This window comes from Rhinopithecus roxellana, chromosome 5 (assembly GCF_007565055.1).
Source record: "Rhinopithecus roxellana isolate Shanxi Qingling chromosome 5, ASM756505v1, whole genome shotgun sequence".
Lineage (NCBI taxonomy): Eukaryota > Metazoa > Chordata > Mammalia > Primates > Cercopithecidae > Rhinopithecus > Rhinopithecus roxellana.
Window position 1 is genome coordinate 81,456,576 of NC_044553.1, and position 25,037 is coordinate 81,481,612.

The following is a 25,037-nucleotide window of genomic DNA, read 5'->3' on the forward strand; positions in this document are numbered from 1 at the left end:
CACTACTCCACTAACAACCAAACTGCAAAGAAAATAGTTCATTTGCTGGAAGCAACTAGAAGGGCAAGAAGAGAGACTGAGGCATTGGCACTGGAAGGCTTGAACCAATCCACGAAGTTTTTAAATGACCTGCTCAGGAGCTTAACTTAGCATGCAGGCAGTGAGCAGCTACCAAAAGGTTCATTAGAAATTCTCACAATCAAAACCGTATGTGCCTGTATGCACGCACAAACACGCACGCACACACACAAACACATCATTCCCTGCCCACCCCAAAAAAAATTTCAATAGTATTGTAAGACAGCCTGAAAGAGGAAAAATACTGAATAAATACTAGTAATAAGACACTATTTTAAATATATATATATATATGTATACTAGTAATAAGATCGCTGCAATTTTTGAGGTGAGACATGACTGGGATCTGAACTAGGGTAGCGGAAATAAAGAAATGAATGTAAGAGAGACTGAAGAGATAAAACTGACAACACACGGAAAACAATTACATGTCATGATGGAGGAAAAATGGGACCAAAGTCAACTAAAATCCTTAGCTTAAAGGACTGGAGAAGATGGCTGTACTGTTGTTCAAAGAAAGAAACTGCACCATCATAAAATAAATGCACTATTCTCAAAAACAGTATTTCTATCAAGATTACATTTGACCTTTGATGTTATTAACAGTTACCTTCAACAGTCAGAATCATCCATTAGCCACACAGAGCCCAGTCCTAGAAAGAGACTCAGCTCCAAATGGGGATTTTGAAATTTGTCCATTTAGTTTACCTTAAAAACCGTCAGTAAATAATTTAAATTTATCAAAAAATATAAGATATTCTACAGAAAAAACATTCCACAAATGGAACTAACTCAAGATTCTCCATAATGAATAGCATTTGCTCAATGAATTTTATAACAGAATCTAATTTTAATGCTCTTGTTAAAGCGTTTTAGCATTAACTCGTTACATGGCATTTTAAAATATAGTAAACCTTTTTAAATGACACATGTAGCATAATATAACATATGGTAAACTACTAACAATGCTACTCAAAACAATACAAAATTGGCCGGATAGCATAATATAACATATGGTAAACTACTAACAATGCTACTCAAAACAATACAAAATTGGCCGGGCGCGGTGGCTCAAGCCTGTAATCCCAGCACTTTGGGAGGCCGAGACGGGCGGATCACGAGGTCAGGAGATCGAGACCATCCTGGCTAACATAGTGAAACCCCGTCTCTACTAAAAAATACAAAAAAAAAAAACTAGCCGGGCAAAATGGCGGGCGCCTGTAGTCCCAGCTACTCGGGAGGCTGAGGCAGGAGAATGGCATAAACCCAGGAGGCAGAGCTTGCAGTGAGCTGAGATCCGGCCACTGCACTCCAGCCTGGGCGACAGAGCAAGACTCTGTCTCAAAAAAAAAGAAAAAAAAAAAAAAAACAAAATTATAGATACACAATGTAATTAGGGTTAATGCTTAAGAGCCAAGAAAAAATTTTAGCAAAAAATTATACCTGTTTTACCATACCACCTTCTTAATATTCAACCTCAGATAACTGACCACTTGGACCAAATTGCTTTGCAGGACATGCTTGTTTCTAAAGATTAACAGACTGATCTTGAACTGAGAAAAAACACACAAACCCAAGTCAACAAGTCAAAGTACAAGGGTAAATGAACAAACAGGGGACAACAGTTGGCCAGGAGCATAAAAATCAGGTAAAAATAAGTGGGGCAAAAGAAACAAACACATTTTGAGGGTCTGCTAAAAGTCTGGCACTGGGCTGAGAAACCCAAGTAAACTGATTTCAGAACCCAGACACTCCCCTCTACCCCAAACTCACTATATAATAAGTCTTTAGATAACTGGGTATAAACTTCAAGAGGGCAGAGAAGGCTTGGTAACCAGCATATTTATGGGATCTAGAACAGCACCTGGCACAGAATAAGTCCTCAATAAATATTTACTAGATGCATGCATAAATGGATAAGTGGCTAGATGGCTGAAGGATGGATTTTTTTTTTTTTTTTTTTTTTTTAATGATTTGGACCATGCATACAGAAGGAGATCCTGACACCTTAAGCAAGAGAGGACAAGAAATGTTCTCCAAGCTACTATGTTCCCTTTTCTAAGGAGCACAGGACATTACAGTGGAGTGTAAAATGCATGAGCTCCATCATCAGACCTGCATGGGAAGTCAAGTTTCAGATGTACCCTTACTTTGTCCCTGGGCAAGTTACTACTCGGTGGCTGAAATATGTAGACTAATTCCTTAATCTAGAAGTTGTAAAAAGCCTTAACTAAAATAACATATATAGAATTTCTAGCAAGTACCTGGCGCATAGTTTTCAAACTTAGTAAATATAAATCCCTCCATATACTGGGCCAAGGGAAACAACACTGGTGCTGACACAGTCCTGGTCTTCAAGTCCACAAGAGGAGTCTCAGTGAAAGGAATCCGAGTGTGGTCTACAGCAGGACCAGCTCTTGAGTTTTCAACAGACAGGGTCTTGCTCTGCCACCCAGGCTGGAGTGCAGCAGCACAATCATAGCTCACTGCAGCCTCAAACTTCTGGACTCAAGTGATCCTCGCACCTCAGCCTCCCCAGTAGCTAGGACTACAGGCAAGCCCCACTGCACCCGGCTAATTGTTTTTTATTTTTTGTAGAGACAGGGTCTTGCTATGTTGCCCTGGCTGGTCTGACACTTCTGGCCTCAAATGATCCTCCTGCCTCAGCCTCCCAAAATGCTAGAATTATAGACATGGCCACCACACCCAGCCTTTCAGTCATTTTTAACCATCAATCCCAAAGCCTCGCTCATCATATTATGTAAGCAGCATAAACAGTCATAGTATGAGCCTATGTAGAACTCAAAAAGGAAAGTGGACTCTGCCAGTCCAATGAAACACAGAACAAAACAACACATGCTCTGTGCCTGACAACTTCACCCTTGCCAAAATTATGCCTATTTTTCTTTGTTATTATGTCAAAACTTCTTTCTTGAAAGTATTTGAAATGTATTTTGTAGATCTGATGAAATTATGAATCATTACAAACTCTTTTTAAGAAAAATTTCCTAAGGGCCCTCTCCAAACTAAGAGACCAAAATAACTGCACATTTGGCTATAATTATGCCTTTGTACATTTTCTCTCTTATTTCAATAGCATTGTATTATACAATGCAGCCCCATTATTAAACATGACAATAACACCCAAATTTTTTTATCCATAATTGAAATGATGAAAAGAATCTTTTTAACAAGCTCTAATATAGCTTCTGAGTTAGTATTAAAATGAATCATATAAATTCTTTTAACTGTCCTTCTCCTTACTGCTTATCCATCAGTTGAAGTCAGTAGCAGGTCACCTTAAGTTTATTTTAACTTTAGATGGTATCGGGCACATTATTCGTCTATAAACTTCAGGAATATCTACAATGTTTTTTGCAATAGGAATCCACATCACTTAATTCAAACATGATCCAAATCACTCAACTCAAATACACAGTTAAACAGTTCGTTTTTGGATGAGGTCATTTTATTCACTGCTGATTTTAAATGAACATTACAACAGATGTATATAGCAGGAGAGGCTGGAGAATAGGTGAAAAGATCTGAACAAAGGAAGACAGTCACACCAGAGACGTTTCTCAAGCAAGATAGTTCTCTCTTATGAACAAGATCTGAGTATCACTCATCAAGTCTAGAGAATAATACATAAATGCAACAGGAGATTAATGACGTAACATTCCAGTACCTTCAAACCATTTTCTAGTTACAAAATAATAGCAATAGGGGGTTCCAGTTACTGAATGGACATTTGGAAATTAATGCTGTATAATTAACTAGTGAATGGAGAAATTTAAACTATTTAGGGTAATAGGGGAGGCACATCCTATTTTGATTAGGATCAGCCAGAAGCTGTGAGAGAAAGGATGAGTGCCCAGTAGAACAACTCTCTTAAGAGATCTAGGCTGATACGTTAGCAGGGGATGAAGAACAAAATTTGGGTAGCAAGTCAACACCTTCCTCCGCCCTTGCTGGCTTTGATAGTGCATACATCCCAAGAAGCTTTCTGAAGATAACAATGCTGCCCTAGCAATCTAGCCACCTAGGAACAGGGTTTGCTTATTCTACTATCAAGTACTTGTCTGCCTGAACATTTACTTCTCACTGCTTGTTAACAAGTGACTTTCTAGTAGACATCAATGTTCAAAAAATTCTGTTTAAGTGTATCAGATTTTCCAGGATCTGATCAGCCCTGGATAACCAGACCACTGGTGTTACTGAACTACAAAGCTATTTTTTTTTTTTTTATTGTTTTAGAGATGGGGTCTTGCTGTGTCACCCAGGCTTGATGCAGTGGCATGATCACGGCTCACTGCAGTCTTGACCTCACAGACTCAAGTGATCCTCCCATCTCAGCTTCCCAAGTAGCTGGGACTTCAGGTACATGCCACCAATCCCAGCTGAAGTTTTTTTTGGTGGGGTGTGGGGAAGATAGAGACTGGGTTTTGCCATGTTGCCCAAGCTGGTCTTGAACTTCTGGCCTCATGTGATCCTCCTGCCTCAGCCTCCCAAAGTGCTCGGATTACAGGCATGAGCCTCCATGCCCAGTCACAAAGCTATTATTAAAGCAAGTCCTGCTAGCATGAGTGTGGTCCAGTAAGATTTTATAAAACAGCTTTGGCAAACTATGAGCTTCACACCATATCAGAACACAGTCTGTTCTTCAATTGTCCATAGTGTGCACCCAATTTAATTTGGAACATTTCTTACCACAGATTTCCTGCACTTTCAAATGCATGTTAATGTCATCTTTCTTTACACAATTACTTATTTTAAATTTTCCTTAGCCTCATTTTACCCTTTTTAGACCTAAGATGTGTTTCTTATTGAAAATATTATAATAACTTGACAATTTTTAAGGAGTATTATTAAAAGAAGGTAATCTAAAATACAACGTGGTCTTGTAGAAACTAGGAATCCCCCTCCATATATTGACATCCTCTCTACTGGAATATTTAATAAGGGAGTCAAGTATACTCTTACACACTTCAAAGGTTTAAATCAAAAAATCAGTAAGTTCCACTATGTATTTATTATATCTCATGATGTTAAATTCCAAAGCCACAGCCACAATAAAGTATCAATATGGTAAGGCAAGTGAGAATTAAATTCATTCATTCAAAAATTACTGAATGCCCAGAATGTGCCATTTATTGAGAGCTTTCAGGCACTGAAAAGTTAAACAGAATACATAGTCCCTGTACTCAAGGTTTTTATGGTCTAGGGGAGTAAGCTAAATAAAAAGTTTCAATCGTACTGTAACAGAGGTATGTGTTAAGAAATAACTAGAGCAAAGCAGAAAAACTCTACAGATGTTAACTTTTAAGCTGGTCCTGAAAGGAAAATAAGAATGTATTCAGCAAATAAGAGCAATGTTTAAGGAGAAGAAACAGCAAGGGTACTGAAAGGCAAGAAACCACATTATGCAAGGACTTCACCACCACTAGAACAAACAAGGCTCGGTGACAGGCAAGTGAGAAGAATGTGATCAAAGCAGAAGCCACATCCAGAGGGCCTCTGCCATATTAAGGCACTCAGCTTCCATCCTACAGATTATGGGGAACTCCTGAAGCATCTGCCTGCACCAGAGCCTGTCCATCCTCAGGAGATAAACGGGTATTGGGAGTTGTAGCTTTCCTGCGCTCCCCAAGCCTCTCTGGCTTCCTCTTGCTTGGACAGTTGAGACTTGAGAGCAGGGAGAATGGACAGATACTCTTTCTCCAAATCTAAATGGACATAGGCTGAAAATCATCCTCAGGGTCCTCTTATACCCACCTGATGCTGAATGGCTTCAGATAATCTTTAACAGCGTGGAATCTTAGAATGGAAAGGGAACCAGTACAGCAGTCTACTTCTCACCTCTGCAAGAATCTGCTCAATACACCTTGATCTACTGCTACACACTGGACAACCACAATGTCCTCCCTGTGCCTTCTTTCCCCAGAATCACTTGCTACAGTCCTACTAACGTGGCATCACTTGAATTCCTTTCTGAAACTGTCTCCCTCTCTCCTTAAAATGTACTCTCCTTAGAGAGTCACTCTTTAGAATGTACTCTAGTTAGTCAGAAGAAGACCAAAAGAACCCCCATGTGCTCTAACCATGGTAGAGTACCATAGGCACATTAAGATCTTGGAGCAGAACATGCTATTTCTAGGCTACCACCGACCTTTATAGAAGTACAGGCCCTGGATCATTTTAAATCTGTGGTCAAATAAAACACCTGATCCTTGCTCATATGAACTGTTCTCATAAGCACCATTTACCTGTCCTTCAAATCACGGATCACAGTTGTAATTTAACATTTATATGTGTGATTATTTAAGTAATGTCTACATTCCCAGCCTATAGACTAAGAACACTGAATGCAGCCGGGCGCGGTGGCTCACACCTGTAATCCCAGCACTTTGGGAAGCTGAGGTGGGCGGATCACGAGGTCAAGAGATCGAGACTATCCTGGCTAATATGGTGAAACCTCGTCTCTATTAAAAAAACAAAAAATTAGCCGGGCCTGGTGGCTGTAGTCCCAGCTACTCGGGAGGCTGAGGCAGAAGAATGGCATGAACCTGGGAGGCGGAGCTTACAGTGAGCGGAGACCGGGCCACTGCACTCCAGTCTGGGCAACAGAGCGAGATTCCATCTCAAAAAAAAAAAAAAATACTGAATGCAGGCACAAAACTAATTTTTGTTGGCTTTTTTTTCAATTGCCTTTCCACTGTCATTGTCCTGTGAAGTCTTAGTATAGTGCCTATTCCAAAGGAAGGGTTCAATAAATGTCAGATGAAGAATTAGATACATACATTAAAATATTACATGAAGCAAGATAAATATTGTCATTGTAGCAACAAAATCAACATTCTATAGAAGGTCAGTGGAGATTTTCTTCATTTCCTCTGTGGAGAAAAGGTGTCATGGAGGAAGGGACATGCAAGCAGATTCCTGAATGGTGGGGTTTTTGTTTTCGCTTGTTTTTTTTTTGAGATGGGATCTCATTCTGTCACCCAAGCTGGAGCGCAGTGGCGCAATCCTAGCTCACTGCAACCTCCACCTTCTGGGCTCCAGTGATCCATCCCTGCCTCCCGAGTAGCTGGGACCACAGGTGCATGCCACCATGCACAGCTAATTTTTTTTCTTCTTTTTTTGGTAGAGACAGGGCTTCACCATGTCGCACAGACTCTTGTCTGGGCAACAACTCCTGAGCTCAAGTGATCCACTTCCTTTGGCCTCCCAAAGTGCTGGGATTATGAATAGTGTTTTAAATAACATTGAAACTAAAGAAAAATATTTGGGCACCAATACAACTAATAAAACCCGTATTTTTGAAGAATAGTTATGTACATGGGAAACATGCTCATAATATTAAGTTAATAAACAGGATGCAAGAGTATGGTTGCCTCTCCCTCCAAAAAACCCTGAAAGGAAATAGTTTAAATATTAATAGCAGTTGCTGCTGGGTTGTGGGATTAATGGTGATTTCTATTTTCTTCTTCATGCTTTATAGTACTTTCCAATTTTTCTATAATAAAGATTTTTATAATCAGAGGGAAAAATATTTGGATTGTTTAACTCATTTAGGATGAAACAGCTGTATCATTTTAAGTCTTTAGGTTTTATCAAACAGGTTTCTGGATCATTTTTTCACTGTCATACTTTATTTGAATGGTGTAAGCATAAGGAATGCTGGATAAGAAATTTCAGTCCCAAAGAAAATTACAAATTATCATCCTACCCCAATCTTCATAAATTGCATTTACTCTCTAATCTCCTTTTTGGAAAGATGGAAATCTTGACAATATGTGAGAAAGGACTTATATTTACAGGCAATACCAGAAAATCAGAAACTAGTACCAGCGAATGCACCTGTCCGCTGAATATAACTGTTCCCTTTCCTACTCTCCTCTGAGCCCTTCAGATGATGAAATACAGCACCACACTGACAGTCAGCAGGCCAGACTGAGTAAAGGGTGGGCTCCTAACGATGAGTCTCTATTAAATGTGAGGAACACAAAGACCCATTACCTACACACTTTAGTCCATTTGATTAAAAGGTTGAGAATTATGCCACAAAACACTGTCTATTACCAAAGAAATGAAGAAAAATATACTCAATATTCCTAAATATGAAACATCTCACTTCTCCCCTGCAATCTACAGGAAATCTGAAATGGGAGATTGAAGTGTCCTTCTACCTCTAAGACTACACAAAATATAAAAAACAGTGGTGGAAAAAACTACCACTTTAAGTAGATGTCAGATTTCCTATAAATGGTACTATCTTAAAAACAGAAATTCAAATAGAAGTAAAAGATTTTCTGAGCAATGCTCATCAATCATGTCTCTTCCTTATCTGGTCAAAGATGGCAAAAGGGAAACAGAAACTATGAAGGAATGAATAGTTTCCAGTTAGTTAAACCCATTACCCACTGAGCCATCTAGACAGATGCCTTGTACAACTCATTTGTCTTTCCTCTTACAAGCCCTAGGCTTTGACCCACTGGTCCCTCTTCTCTCCAGTTACAACTACCTATCCATCTCCTAGGGGTCTGTTCCCCTCAGGACTTCCTGCAGAGAAACCAGCCCTATCTCACCCTTTATCAAGTTTTCCCATCTTTGAAACAATCAGACAAACAAATCTTTGGTGATTCATCAGAAATCAATTCTAATAAACAGGTCAGGCATGGTGGCTCATGCCTGTAATCTCAGCACTTTGAGAGGTCGAGCTAGGAGGAATGCTCGAACCTAGGAGGTCGAGACCAGCCTGGCAACACAGCAAGACCCTATCTCTACCAAAACAACAACAAAAACTAAAAAACTAATAAATAGGTAAGGTGGTAAAAAATACATACGACACACTATGTCTATAGAATCAAGAAACCTCAGAAAGCTCTTCAATGACTAATATGAATCCTGGCTAAAATGTAGGTAGCACTAAGGAGGGCTTTGATTTAAAAACAAATAAATCTGCCAGCTTTAAGATCTTAAAGCTCCATGGATGATTCTGATGTTCAGCCAAGGCTAAGAACCACTTTCAGAGACTTTCAGACTGTCACTCACGTAATTGTGTATTTAAACTTCTACCACCTTCTGCAAGAAATATCTTTAGCCTCTCATTCCCTCTATCCATGCAGATCCTAAGTTATCCTATTAAAAAACAAGAGCATGTGTGACATGCGGGCCAACAAAGTGCCTCTAGAGTCTGGAATTTGACACAGAAAGGGTAAGCTTCAATTATGTTAAAATCTCAGTTAGGTGCATTCATAGCATTTCCCCAGGCTATGAAAAGAAAAGCTCAAGTATGTGTAGAAGCTATGCACTCTTAAATCCTTAATGTACACAGTGGATAATAATATTCATGTGGTTTTGTAGATCATTCCTTGTGAATGATCTCCCAAATACATAAGATAAACTAGACCTAACTTCTTTGTTTGTAGCTTGGGTCAATTAAAGTCTAGGCAGTAGGTTCTGCTTTGACAAAAACCTGCATCTGTGTCTTTTATTGAATAATTTTTGCATTGCTTTTTCAAACTTGTGGTACATCATCCTAAAATGAACAATAACGAACAAAGTATTCTGCAGTATCTACTGACTTAAGGAAAATTTAAAATCGTATTTTAGGCCTTCTCAATAAATGCCATTTTCTGCACACTAGAGTTGTTTCTCACAAATTCAAATATTTGAACACTTTGTATGAAGTACGTGCTGCACACTAATATCTCAGTTAACAACACACCTTGCTCTGCAGAGTGATCTGTCTTGGCTTTTATCCAAAAGGAAGACGAAATGCAATGTCTTCATATCACACCAATACTCTAGAAATTAACTTAGATTCATCTTTAGCACAACAAATTGAATCATACCAAAAGTATCTGCCTTAAGTTTTTATTTAAATGTTAAGTACAATAAAACCAACCATTTTAATGGCTCAAGAAACAAGAAAGACACAAAATCCAATAACTTAAGCAACAAAGGGTTATGATGCTAGTTAAGTAGTTTCCTCTATATAAAAGACAATTCTCCACGTGTAGAACAGAAATCATAACACATTCCTGCTAGAGAACAACTTCTGTAGAGGTGAAATGGTTATCTAGAAGAATAGTTTGAAACATATGTATGCATACCTTTTCATAAAGTCTTTTTATTTAATAAATTTTTATGTGCCTTCTGTTATTCAGACAGCCTGTGTTAACACCTAAGCCACCACACACACCTTTCTTGGCTACAGTAATCATGTCTTTGATTACTGAATTAAAGACAAACTCTAAGATGTGACCTTTAACTAACTATTTTTTTCTTTTGTTCCTTAGACAGGGTGGCATGATCATAGCTCACTGCAGCCTTGAACTCCTGTGCTCAAGGGATCCTCCCACTTCAGCCTTCTGAGGAGACGGCACTACAGGCGCGTACCAGCGCACCTGGCCTAGTCAACTATTTTTAAATAGTTCTGTATTAACAATATTAAGTTTTTCTTTCAATATCTATCCATAACTAAGAGCCAGCTACTGTTCATAGGGAAGATTTTTAACACAAACCAATGAGAAAATTCACAGTAATGAAAAGAAAGTATTCAAGCTTGGATCCTGGTTAAACCTCACACAGCCTCAGTAGATCAACTTGATCTGTCTAAATCAATGGTACTGAAGGTATGTATCAATGAGATAATACATTTGAAAATTATTTTAAACTAAAAATAAAAGGGTCATTCAGTTATCTTCGAGTCAGGAGATGCCAGGACACACCAAAACAAGTAAAACAGTGTTCCTCTGTTTATTCATCTTTAAAATGTTACCATTTTCTTCTTCCCTTCCCTTTCTTTCTCCCTTTGTTTCTTCCTTTCTTCATTTTACAGATATTTACTGTGCATCTACTATATACCAGATACAGTCGCTGTGATGGTTAACAGTCAGTGTCAACTTGATTGAATTGAAGGATGTAAAGTATTGTTCCTGAGTGTGTCTGTGAAGGTGTTGCCAAAGGAGATTAGCATTGGAATCAGTGAACTGGGAAAGGCAGACCCACCCTCAATCTGAGTGGTCATCATCTAATCAGCTGCCAGCACAGCCAGAATAAAAGCAAGCAGAAGAACATGAAGAAGCTAGACTGGCTGAATCTCCCAGCCTACATCTTTCTCCCGTGCTGGATGTCTCCTGCTCTCGAACGTCGGAATCCAAGTTCTTCAGCTTTGGGACTTGGACTGGCTTCCTTGCTCCTCAGCTGGCAAGACTGTCTATTGTAGGACCTTGCCTTGTGATTGTGTGAGTCAATACTCCTTAACAAACTCCCCTTCATATATACATCTATCCTATTAATTCTGTCCCTCTAGAGAATCCTGACTAATACAGTCACCACACTGTTCAATATGATAGGCAGTAGTCACATGTGGCCATTAAGAATCTGAAATGGCACTAGTACAAATTGAGATATACGATAAGCATAAGATATACACTAGATACTGAAGACAAAAGAATGTGCAGGCCAGGTGCGATGGCGCATGCTTGCAATCCCAGCACTTTTGGAGGCTGAGGCAGGTGGATCACGAGGTCAGGAGATCAAGACCATTCTGGCCAACGTGGTGAAATCCCGTCTCTACTAAAAATACAAAAATTAGCTGGGCGTGGTGGCACATGCCTGTAATCCCAGCTACTCGGGAGGCTGAGGCAGGAGAATCACCTGAACCAGGGAGTCAGAGGTTGCAGTGAGCTAAGATTGCGCCACTGCACTCCAGCCTGGGCAACAGAACAAGACTTGTTTCAAAAAAAAAAAAAAAAAAATGTACAAAAGAAAGTAAAGTATCTCTATAATTTTTTATATTTATTATATGTTGAGATAATATTTTACATAAATCAGATAAAATACATTATAAAAATTAAATTCACTTTTATTTTTTCTTTCTCTTAATGCAACTAGAAATATTCAATTATAATAAAGGCACAGCATACATCTATTGGGTAGAGCTATTCTAGACCCTGAGGTTTTTATTAGGGAACAAAACCAAGTCCCTACCCTTGAGGAGCTTTTGTTTCAACATCTATAGCACTAAATTCTTCAGTAATCAGCAGCAAAAAGTAAAAACGAGCAACTGTTATAGAGAAGACTCTGGGATGGAGGCCATATCCACACCTACCTACTTTCCTTTAGTCCTCACTCCACCAAAGGCAGGGCCTATGGTCCCCAGAATAATCAGAGTCAGTAAAATTGTGAGTTATGACCTCGACCATGTTGAGGAAGACTGTCTCTACCCTGTTGGGCACTTCTGAGAACACGACCAATTTTAATCAGAACTTCTGAGGGAGAAAGCTTTTAATCTGGGGCATCGGTAGTTTCAAGGTATCCTTTTTTAGTACTCCGGGCTGTGCCTTACAAACACTTTAAAAGGTTTCCAACTGTTGAAATATGTGTCTTAACAATGACACCCTCTCCTGGATGCTAACATCCTCCTTTATTACAAGAGTCCTTCATTGCTGGCCTCTCCACAAGTCCGATTAACCCTGACTCTCCTCAATACCTTTCATTCCCCACATCACAGCCAGAGTGCTTCCAGATAAAGAGCAAAAAGCTGAATTAAATAACACAAGTGCATTACAGCAATGCTGAAAGTCCCTACTGATCTGAAGGAGAGAGTCAAAGGAAACACGGGTCAGGCTGACTACAGAAGACATGCCAGTTAAATGTGAGATTACTGGAGGTTTTAAGATTTTAGAGAATATCCGAAGAATGAGTTTAATTTAGACCAAATGGGCCCATATTTCAATAGCAGTTTACCACCAAAAAAGGCATGCTGAGTATTTGAATTTCATATTCCATGTGTTATAAACTTACCTTAAATTCAAACCACAACATGGCAAATGTTTTGCTGGCCCATATATCTTTCCAAACAAATCAAGGCTTTTGAGAGATTTTCCATGCCATAAAATGCTCTACCAGGTGTAGCAGAAAAGCCCAGAAGCTCCAGTTTCAAGGCAGGCGGTGTCGCTTCGTGTTGAACCCATTCCTGGGCACCACTCATGCTGTGCTCTCGGCTGGGTGTGCCCCTGTCCCTTCTGCCAACTCAAATGTTAGGCATTCAAGGCCAAGCCCCAAACCCAGGCCCCACACAAACCCAGAATAATCTCCCTCCTTCATTCTCACAGGAACCAACGCATTAGAAAATAAATCACTTTATCTCTTCCCTAGGGGTTTTAAACACCTGCAACTCAGAAAGAAAGCAAAGAAAAAAGTCAGCATGACATTTGAAAATTCATCACCTTCCCTTTCATTCTGTTGAGATTTATCTGATCTTTATTCAGCAATAATGCTGTGCTTAAAACCAGGGACATGAAAAGGATGTACAGGCAGAATTCAAGTAATTTGCAGTCTGGCTGAGAAAAAAAAGCACATAATGACCCTGCCACCTAACACGCTATATGAGAAGAACCAGCAAAGTGCCACCGGAGCCCACGGAAGGGTCCTTCCTCCTGGGTGATTGAAAAAGTCCCACAGAATAGGTAATAAACAAGCAAAGAAGTTAAGAATAAGCAGAAATTCACAAGGAAAAGTGGGTGATATGGTTTGGATATTCATGCCTTCCAAATCTCCTGTTGAAATGTGATCCCCAGTGTGGGAGGTGGGGCCTGGTGGGAGGTACTAGATCATGGAGGCGGATCCCTCATGATGGATTAGCACTAACCCCTTGGCGATAAGTAAGTTCTGGCTCAGTTAGTTCACCTGATCTGGTCGTTTAGAAGTGTGTGGCACATCCCCCCTCTGTCTCCCACCACCACCCCTTCTTCTCCCTCTCCCTTTCACCATGACTGTATGCTTCCAGAGGCCCTCGCCAGAAGCTGATCAAATGATGGTGCCATGCTAGCACAGCCTGCAGAACCATGAGCTAATTAAGCCTCTTTTCTTTATAAATTACCCAGTCTTGGATATTTATAGCAATGCAAAAATGAACTAAACACAGTGAAAAAGGCATTTCAAAGGCAGTAACGCATGGTATATTAAGAGAAAGGAGAGGATGTGATTAAAACCTTCACACAGAACCATTTTTAAAATATCTTCCAATATATTAAATTATTCATCTGGGCATTTGAGACTCTTATATAAATGGAACCCATCCAGCTTTGCTACATTTCCCAAAGTATAACATAGCAAGTAAGAGTGAACTCTCCAGGACCAGCCTGGGGTCAGAGTTTCAAGTTTCTTAACCTCAATTTCTTCATCTGTAAAATGGGATGACAATAATACCTACCTCATAGGGTTACTATGTTATTGTTATGAGGAAATGGTAATATGAGAACACTTAGCACAAGTTAAACATTCAATAAACACTAGCATTATTATCATTTATTTTCCTCGCTAGACAATGCAGCAATCTGAAGTTGTTATCCTCAACACATGCCTCAATCTGAAAAACTCTTCATAGGTTCAAATCCCACCTAGTAAGACACTGCTTAAATACCACCTCCCACATGAAGCCTTCACTCCCTCTATTCACTGGGGAAATTAGCATCTCTCTGTCCTTTAAACTCCCAGAATATTCTGCTGGGCCTCTCTGGAGCACCCATCACGGTTTTATGATTATGGTCACTCTGATTTCCTCGAAAGGCTACAACTCTGTAAGAGCAGAAACCATATCTTACTGATCTTGGTCTTCCCCAGAGAACTGATCTTTCACATATGGGCTCTCAATATTTGCTGTTGAACAAATAAAAATAGTCTCTCCTTTAATTAAGAACAGACTGGCGCTTTTAAAAGTGCTATAATATCTATCAAGCGATTCATCCTAATTTAAAAAAAAAAAAAAAAAAACCCTTACTGAGGGAGAAACCCTGAGAGCAATTCTACACAGCTCAGTTGTTACTGACTCCTACAGAAAAATCAAGAACAAGATGGTGTTCTTAAAGTGACCGACAACTGCCAAAATGGAGTCACCTTCGGACTGCTACTGGCTAAACGAATCTCTCGCCTTCCTTCTTAATTCTCTGAACAAGTTCTAATGTAAATTTGTTTAGGCTTTGGTTATCTTTCTGTTACGTATTTACAAAAGGTGGGACAAAGTTTCCATATCATATTCATTGCTTATCCAGATTCTAAAGGCTATTTCATCCAGTTACGTTTTCTACCACCCAAGTAAAGGAAAGCTAGTCTAGTACCACCCCAAACACTTGGCTTATGCAATAATAATGTCAGCTCCAAACCACACAGAATTCTTAGCTTTAGCACCTTTCTCCCTAGTGAAAGCAGAGGGAAGGAGCACCTAATCCAGAAATTACCACTGTCCTCCAACACTATCCTAACTAGACGGCATAATTATTGCTAAATATTACTTGATTAAAATTCAAACTTTAGCAGAAAAAAATGTTAACTTGGATTAGCTTCCTCTTACAGGAGAAACATTCTCACATTAAGCACGCTCAAGGAATTCAAAGACATTCTTCATTTACTATGCAGTACTGATGATTTTTAAAAAGAACCTCAAAACTTTAAACAAAAAAAGAGAAAATAAGATAAAGCAGAACTCAAACACTACTACCCCATCTCTAAAATATGTATATGCAATTATTTTCATAATATTACAATGGGTATCATGGATTCAAAAAGGAATTAGGCATAGAAAGATAGTAACGTTATCATACCAGAAATATATTCACAGAGAAGAGGGCATCAAGAATTAACAACCTGACCAGCACACACAGTCTATCAGAAATACAGAAAATCACCACAATGCAGTTGCCAACAAACTACCAAAGTCAGTCTGTTCCATTCAATAATAATGTTACTTTATGATAAAGATTATTTTGAATATTTCTAGGACTAAAAGATCATAAGGAAAGGGAATTCACTGGAATAGCTTCTAAAACAAGAATCCACCTGATTTTTCAAGTGCTAAAGCAGTTTATACTTTATGTCAACAAATACAAACATTCATAGTTATATAACTCTATTTTCTATTTTTTAAAACTATTTCTAATATACCCATCACTATTATCACAAAATTAGCAAAATCATTATAAATTTACCTTTTCCTCTGTAATTTAGCTTCTTTCAAATACATGAATATGAAGGGCAGGGTGAGGGGATTCCAAACTCATTAAATAAGTCATACTGGGGCCGGGCATGGCTGCTCACACCCAGCACTTTGGGAGGACGAGGCGGGCGGATCACAAGGTCAGAATATCGAGACCATCCTGGCTCACACAAGGAAACCCTGTCTTTTCTAAAAATACAAAAAATTAGCCGGGCATCGTGGCGAGCGCCTGTAATCCCAGCTACTTGGGAGGTTGAGGCAGAAGAATCACTTGAACCCAGGAGGCGGAGGTTGCAGTGAGCCAAGATCACACCACTGGACTCCATCCCAGGCGACAGTGCCAGACTCCGTCTCAAAAATAACATAAAATAACATAAAGTAAGTCATATCAATGAATGTCTTACACTTTGTCCAAATGCCAATTACACTATGGTGGTAATAGTCAATTATTAATATTCCTTTTTTCCTTCATTTCTTCCCATTAAGGGTGGAAAACTTCTACTTTTCCTCACTTGTGAAATATGTTTTAAGAGGCTTACATGGGCAGCATATGTGTTGCAAAGCTGCTAGTACTTGGATCTTTGTTCTTCAAGTGCCATGGATTTTATACTTAAACATGACAATAACTATGTAAGTATTATGATGATTAAGAGATCAGACAGGGCTGGATCTAAAAGGCCTGAAAAATAGATATTGTATCCCTACTCTACTTGGGATAATTTCCCTGCTTCCCAAGGCTATGAGCTATAGCTCTCTATCAAGGCCTACCATCCCTGACATTGCATGGATTTTAGATTTCTTCTACCCTGCTATCCAAAAAATTTAACAGTCCTGTATTCTGTTACCTTAAAGTCTTGTTCTCCAGATAAAACTAAATTTTTGTCCAGAGGCCAAAGGCAGATAACATCGCACAATATAACTTCTTCAGTAACAACACAGGCAATTAACAGGAATCTTTGGAATGCATCCCAAAATACCAGACTGAACATGGAGCAATTTAGAGGACTGTAAATTCTTGAGCATTTAAGTACCGCATTTGGGCAGTTGTCTACCTTCATGTAGGATTGTATCTGGGATATGAAGTCCTGGGATATGAGACGAGCGTCATTTTACAACACATGGGACAAGTTTTACACCACGAAGGATATTTAATGAAAAGTTATCTACAAGAAGCATTCAATTGTCAAAGGACATAAGCACAAATAATTTAATTCTTAACTATCCAAAAGTATGTTAATTATTCCATACACAATTTTACACACATTAGGTGTGTTTTTAAACCCTTTTCTGTCTATTGCCTTACAAGTAAGATACCCTTAACAATACTGTGAAGTTTACATTTCTGGGTGACGAAACTAGCAGTATATTTACATGACTTAGATTAAAATGGCAACTCTGTGACTTTCAAATCCTAGGTCAAAGAAACCTGTATTCTATATAAAAGGCCTAATGTGTTCATTTTCAAAAAGAAGGCACTTGAAAGAATATGGCAATAATAATTTATCAAAATACAAAAAACAGCTAATCATTTACAAAAACACTTTATGTGATAGTGAGCCCCATAACAAAAAGACAGTATTAAAATTGTAAAATGGAAAATGTATAAAATACTGCTCAATGTCTACCAAACCAAGCACAGAGAAAGTAAACATCACTAATACTTTCTAGCGTAAATGAAATCTATAGCAAGAAATACATTAGGTTTCAAATCACTGAAATAGACACGATGCACGCGCATGCGCACAAACACACTCTTTTTTCCTTACATGGCAAAAGATAACACTGAATTAGTGTTTTATATGTTAAAGATCAGGTTAACAACAATGTATGTCAATTAAAAGCCTTACTGTGCCAGGTACAGTGGCTCACGCCTATAATCCCAACACTTTGGGAGGCTGAGGTAGGAGGCTCGCTTGAGGCCAGTACTGGGCAACATAGCGAGACCACATCTCTAAAATAAAAAAAATTTAATTAGCCAGGCACAGTGGCCTGCACCTGTAGTCATAGCTACTTGGGAGGGTGAGGTGGGAAGATTGCTCAGGCCCTGGAATTTGAAGCTGCAGTGAGTAATGATCACGCTACTGTATTCCAGCCTGGGCAATAGAGTGAGATCCAGTCTCTTAAAGAAAAAAAAAAAGAAGAAGAAGAAAAGAAAGAAAGAAGTCTTAATGTAATGTAAGTAAGTGGATGACGCTTAACTCCATTCCCTCAGGAAATGACAACAAAGAACATGACAGAAAAATATGAAAGAGAAGGCAACAGCATATGAGATGTCAACAATATTCTGACAGATGGAAAAGCAACACATAACTGGCAATTGATTTAGCAAACAGGAGAAAGCTGAAAACGAAGTGTGAAGAAGTCACCAGGAGGAAGCAATCTATTCATGATGCAGAACTTCAGAACGGCTAAGAAACTGAGGTACTAAGGGGTAAGGCTGAAAACGAGAAGAACTAGATCAATAACGGGACTCCCATTGAAGTGGCAGGGCCCAAACAGATTGTGCAGAGGCAAAGGAATAACAGCCTCACCACACACAGAGCTTCTAATCAACTTTTAAACAAAGAGTATTACCATGAAGATTATGATTATGAAAAGCAACATTTTGTACTTATAAAGGAGACAATTCATGAAGACATACAATTATGAATGTGTACACATCTCAAAATAAATGAAGCAACAACAGACATAATTAATGAAAAAAAGGACAATGACAAAATCATCATAGATTTTCAATGTATCACTCAATCACTCAGATAGAATAATTAGACAAAAAAAAAAAAATCAGAATGACCTAGAAGGTCTGAAAAACACTATCAACCTACACATTCCTTTCAAATGCATATGGTACATTTACCAAGACAGATCCTATCATATGGTGGGCTCTCAATAAACTTAAAAGGATTGAAATCCCACAAATATTCTCTGACCACAACAGAATTATATTAGAAATCAGTAACAACAGGATATCTAAGAAAACCCCGAATGTATGGAACAACGCACCTCCCAAGTTCATAGGTCAAAAATGAAACCAAAAAGGAAATCAGAAAACATCTGAACCAAATGGCAACAAATAGAAAACATGTCAAAATTTGGAAGACACAGCCCAAACAACTGCTTAGAGAGAATCTTATTTTAAATGCTTAATAAAAGAAAATAAGAAAGATCTACCACAGTTACCTAAGGTTCCACCTTAAGAAACAAAAAAAAGAGCAAACTAAACCCCAAATGTAAAGAAGAAAGTAACAGAGAACAGAAGTCATTGAAATGAAAAAAAAGACAAGAGAAAAAGTTAACACAGCCAAAAGCTGAGTCTTTAAAAGTACTATATCAACAAAACTGACAAACTTTTAGTTAGAGCGATCAACAAAAAAAGACACAAAACACAAATCATCAATATCAGAAAGCGAAATACAAAACCAAAAAACCAGAGATTCTATAGATAGTTAAGAAGATTATAAGAGAACACAATGTATAACTATGCCAACAAACTCAACAACTTACATGAAATGGACAAATTTCTTGGAAAATAGAACCTATCAAAAATGACACAAGAAGAAAAAGTCTAAGTAGCCATATATTTTTTAAAGACATCAAATCTGTTATTTAAAATATTCCAAAAATGGAAATTCTAAGTCCATATGATTTCACTGGCAAATTCTATGAAACATTCAAGAAAAAGATGAAACCAATTCTACATACACTTTTTCAAAAAACAGAAAAGGGATCAAAGCCCAACTCATTTTTATAAGGCTAGCATAATGCTAACACTAAACAAAAAATAAAAATCACAGACCATGAATTGAGGCACAAAAATCTTTAACAAACTTTTAGCAAATTAAATCCAATACTATATAAAAAGGTATACCATGAGTCACTATAGTTTATCACTATAATGCATTTTTGGTTTAACACTTAAAAATCAATTCGTGTAGTACATCGTATTAACAGATTAAAGAAGAAAATGCTCAGGATCAGTCCAATAGACACAGAAACAGTATTTGACAAAATCCAATAGACATTCATGATAAAAATTCTCACACACTAGAAAGAACTTTATCAAATAACTGAGGACAATTACAAAAAGCTAAAACCAATATAATACTTAAAGGTAAAAAGACTGAATTATTTTCTCCTGAGAAGAATAATGCAAAAATGCTTGGTATCACCACTTTCTAGTCAACACTATACTGGAACAAAGCAAGAAAAAGAGGCATAAGGCATAAAGATCAGAAATAAAGAAGTAAAACCTCTTATTTGTGGAACATGATCATTTGTGTAGAAAATTCCAGAATCTAAAAAACAACTACACTATTAGAAGAAATGAATTTGACAAGATTGCAGGATACAAAGCTGATGTAAAAAAAAAAATCAAGTATATTCTTACATATTAGCAGCGGACAATTAGGAAATAAAAGTTTGTTTTGAATCCCACTCATTGGCAGATGGATATTGGTATCTATTAATACTTACATATCTCTTTCCCACCAAAATGGGAAAATAAAGAAAGATGACAACACAGAATCTAGGAAATAGAAGGTCCACCAAAGGAAAAAGCCCAAGAGAATCCCCAAGATGGTGGTAAAAAGAAGTTCCAAAATGGCAGCTCCCCAGAGAACAGAAAGCAAGCAGCTCAGAACCAACAAGACACAGAACCCTGAAAGAGAGCCAAGAGAAAACCAGAACTGATGAATTCTCTAATCTGTTTTACCCTTTGAGGTGTTATAGTTCTATAAGAATATTTAGAACAAAATGATTGTTTGATAAATAGAAAGCTAAACAAATAAAAAAAAGTAACCACCATCTCCTAAGAGAAAAGGTTGGAGAAATTATGATCACTGAAAACTCTGTGGCCACTGTCATCAACATTCAAATGATAATACTGTAAATACTGAACGATGGCTTGACCAAAAATTAGGTAAAATTATCATTGAGAGGATGGGGAAACGGAAGTAGGAGGAGCCAAATCCTTATCTTGTATAGGAAGAAGTCAAAAGATAACGTTTGCAATTGAAAACTACAGGCTATAGGAGTGAAAATATATTATTTAGATATATGGCAGTAAATACCACTAGAAACAGCAAAAAAAAAAAAAAAAAAAAAAAAAATTTCAAAATGGTTGCCTCTGAGAGAGAGGCAGGAAGAATACAGCATAGGAATTTTTCTTTCCAAGCCTTGTATTACAATTTACACCAGGCATGACCACTTTACTAAAAGTAAAAATTAAAAATAATACACTTTAGATTTCTCTGAAAACTTTGTTTAAATGTAAACTTCATACCACGCTGTCAGTTTCTGTCTTAATAAAACCATAGATTTATTAAAAAAAAAACAATAAATAAAAATCTATAGTGTGCAACCTTGAAGGCTCTATCAAGAAAATACTTTTAACTGAATATGGTTTCTCCAAATAAGTTTACTGACAAAATTAGTTGGAATAAAACATTTAAGAGAGTATGTAAATAATTATAAAAAATTAAAACTCTTACTTATAAATTGAAGAATGAATCGTTCAATAAAAGCATTTAGTAAAAGACTATAAAAACAGTCCTATATCAAATACCTCCGGTTTCCTGATAAATACTACAAATGGCAGTTAAGTAAAAAAATTTTGTCAAAAATACTGACATCATTCTAAAGAATACACAATATGCCCACGGGATCCTATAAACATGATCACAGGCATTCTATTTCAGTTCTTTGGCTGTCTACAGTAACATGAACTACTTTCAAATACTACACAAGAGCTCCAAAGACCAGTTCCTTGCGTTCATAGCAGAGCTGCCCTGAATGGACACTTCACCAGTCATTTCAAACAGAATGACTCTAAACTCCACTCCATGAGTGTGCAGAGGGTGAATTAATTCTAAGGATTTTTTTTCTTTTTTAACTTTTTGTAGGAATAACATTTCATTATGTTGCCCAGGCTGGTCTTGAACTACTGGCCTCAAGCAATCCTTCTGCCTCAGCCTCCCAAAGTGCTGGGATTACAGGCATGAGCCACTAAGCCCAACCAGAGTTTCATTTTAAATAGCTTTCAAATCACAAAGATACCAGGAAGGAAGAAGAGAGGATAAAAAATATAAAATTTGGCTGGGCGCGGTGGCTCAAGCCTGTAATCCTAGCACTTTGGGAGGCCGAGACGGGCGGATCACGAGGTCAGGAGATCGAGACCATCCTGGCTAACACGGTGAAACCCCGTCTCTACTAAAAAATACAAAAAACTAGCCGGGCGAGGTGGCTGGCGCCTGTAGTCCCAGCTACTCTGGAGGCTGAGGCAGGAGAATGGTGTAAACCCGGGAGGCGGAGCTTGCAGTGAGCTGAGATCCGGCCACTGCACTCCAGCCTGGGCGACAGAGCGAGACTCCATCTCAAAAAAAAAAAAAAAAAAAAAAAAAAATATATATATATATATATATATATATATATATATATAAAATTTTGAAATGTATATACATTTTTAAATACTGCTAACTTTTTTTTTTTTTTTTTTTGAGACAGAGTCTCACTCTGTCACCCAAGGTGGAGTCCAGTGATGTGATCTCAGCTCATTGCAACCTCTGTCTCCTGGGTTCAAGCAATTCTCCCACCTCAGCCTCCCAGGTAGCTGGGATTACAGGCACCAGCCACCACGCCCAGCTAATTTGCTTACATTTTTAGTAGAAATGGGATTTCACTATGTTGGCCAGGCTAGTGTCAAACTCCTCACCTCAAGTGATCTGCCCACCTTGGCCTCCCAAAGTTCTAGGATTACAGGCGTGAGCCACCCGTCCAACACTGGTAACTTTTTTTTTTTTTTTTGAGACAGAGTCTTGCTCTGTCACACAGGATGGAGTGCAATGGCATCATCTTGGCTCACTGCAACCTCCACCTCCCGGGTTCAAGTGATTCTCCTGCCTCAGCCTCCTGAGTAGCTGGGACTACAGGCGCGTGCCACCACGCTTGGCTAATTTTCTGTATTTTTAGTAGAGACGGGGTTTCACCGTGTTAGCCAGGATGGTCTCGATCTCCTGACCTCGTGGTCCGCCCGCCTCGGCTTCCCAAAGTGTTGGGATTACCGGCGTAAGAAACTGCGCCCAGCCCAATACTGGTAACATTTTAACCCATTCCTTTAGATGTTAGGCAGGAGATTATCTGGAAACTCTAAAACACTATTCACAGTTCCATCCAATCAGAAACATTTCAATTTAATGAAAAGTATTAATATTTTTATTTTAAACATTCAAGGGAACTCTACAAATGTAGGCTCCATCCGCTGGAGCAATTTCTCACTGAAGATTTATATGACCCAGGTACTCATTCCTGTGTTTGTAAAGCATAATCTGTGATTATGCAATTGAATATTACAGACACCCCAGGCCATTCTGTGTTTAAAAATAAGTGTTTATGGCTATATCCTGCCAAACAACCATAATACCACTTAACCTCTGTTCAACTACTGCTTGAATGGACTTGTTAGGATTACACTGAAATACAAACGCAAATGAATACTAGGCCAAGGAATGTGATGTCAGTATACTGAAAGAGGAACAAAAATTCCTTACATAATGCTCCTTAGTCACTAGGACAGAATATACATGAATATTTAAATTCTACGTACTGAAAATTTAAATGTAGAACAAAGACAGAAATAGCGAATTGTAAATTTTGGAAAAAGAAGTAAATTCCTCTAAGAGGAATGTCATCTCAAAAAACAGCTCCTTGTAGTTGGCAATAAAGTATAATGTCGTTTCTGAATCTATTCAAGTAAATTAATCTGGATACGGGAGAAGAAGAAGAAACTGAGAATTCTGTTTAAATGTATTGTTTAGAGCAGAATGCCCAACGCTTTATTTGAATCTATGCATACTGATAGCAACTAAAAGTCATTACCACCCAATCGCTTCCTGGAAGCAGACAAATTCTGAGTGCACAAGTCTACACAGGAAGGTGAGCCAGCATACTCATTCTCTTCTGACAGGAAATTACCCAGTATGTACTGACCAAAAATATGTCCTTTAAAAAATTAAAAATATGAACGAGACAGTATCATAATATCTGAACTGTGGTTTCTCATATTTTCTAACCTCTTAATAAAATAAAGGGTTCAGCCAATAAGTCTCAGAGTTTATCAACAGGTTTGTTTCAACCATTCAGCAATCATATGTTAAACTTAGGATGCATTAAGGAGATCAAGAGTTAAGAGGCTGACACCATCACCTGGCCTCTAGACTATGCCACTTAGAACTGTTTTATTTTACCATTCAAGTGAAATGTGATACAAGAGTATACAAAGAATACATGTGAAACCATACTTTTGCTTAATCTCCAATTATAGTGAACATTATTGAGAAATAACCACCCATAGCTCCTTAAAACACTCAATTATGCCTATAATAAAGTAATAATAGATATTTTAATATGCTTTGAAGACTCTGGCCAGGCATGGTGTTGCAGGTCTGTAATCCCAGCACTTTGGGAGGCAGAGGTAGGTGGATCACTTGAGCTCAGGAGCTGAAGACTAGCTAGGACAACAGGGTGAAACCCTGTCCCAACCAAAACAAAACAAAACAGAAATTAGCCAGGTGTGGTGATACATGCCTGTAGTCCCAGCTACTTGGGAGGCTGAGGTGGGAGGATCACTTAGGCCTGGGAGGTCAAGGATGCGGTGAGCTCAGCTCACACCACCGCACTCCAGCCTGGGTGACAAAGCAAGACTATGTCTCTAAAAAAATAAAATTAAAAATAAACTTTGTGGTTGCCTTCTGTTACTTTCATCAATAGAGACAGACCATTTTAATCTTTCATCTTTCATGAATAAACAATCCATTACAGAAATGTTCTCATTATTATTCAAGGTAAGGGAAGCATTACAATTCCACTTCGAAATTCATTTTGATTACTACCGCCAAATGTTCTAACAAGTATTTCTTATTCACACTAATAATACTCAGGATAATGGCTGATTAAATAT

General features: G+C 38.1%; 1 protein-coding gene across 9 annotated transcripts in view; it reads right to left on the bottom strand.

The window, feature by feature from the left end:
* SIPA1L1 (signal induced proliferation associated 1 like 1) overlaps nt 1-25,037 on the bottom strand; it is a 412,564-nt gene that overhangs the window by 340,554 nt on the left and 46,973 nt on the right. The window lies entirely within an intron of this gene.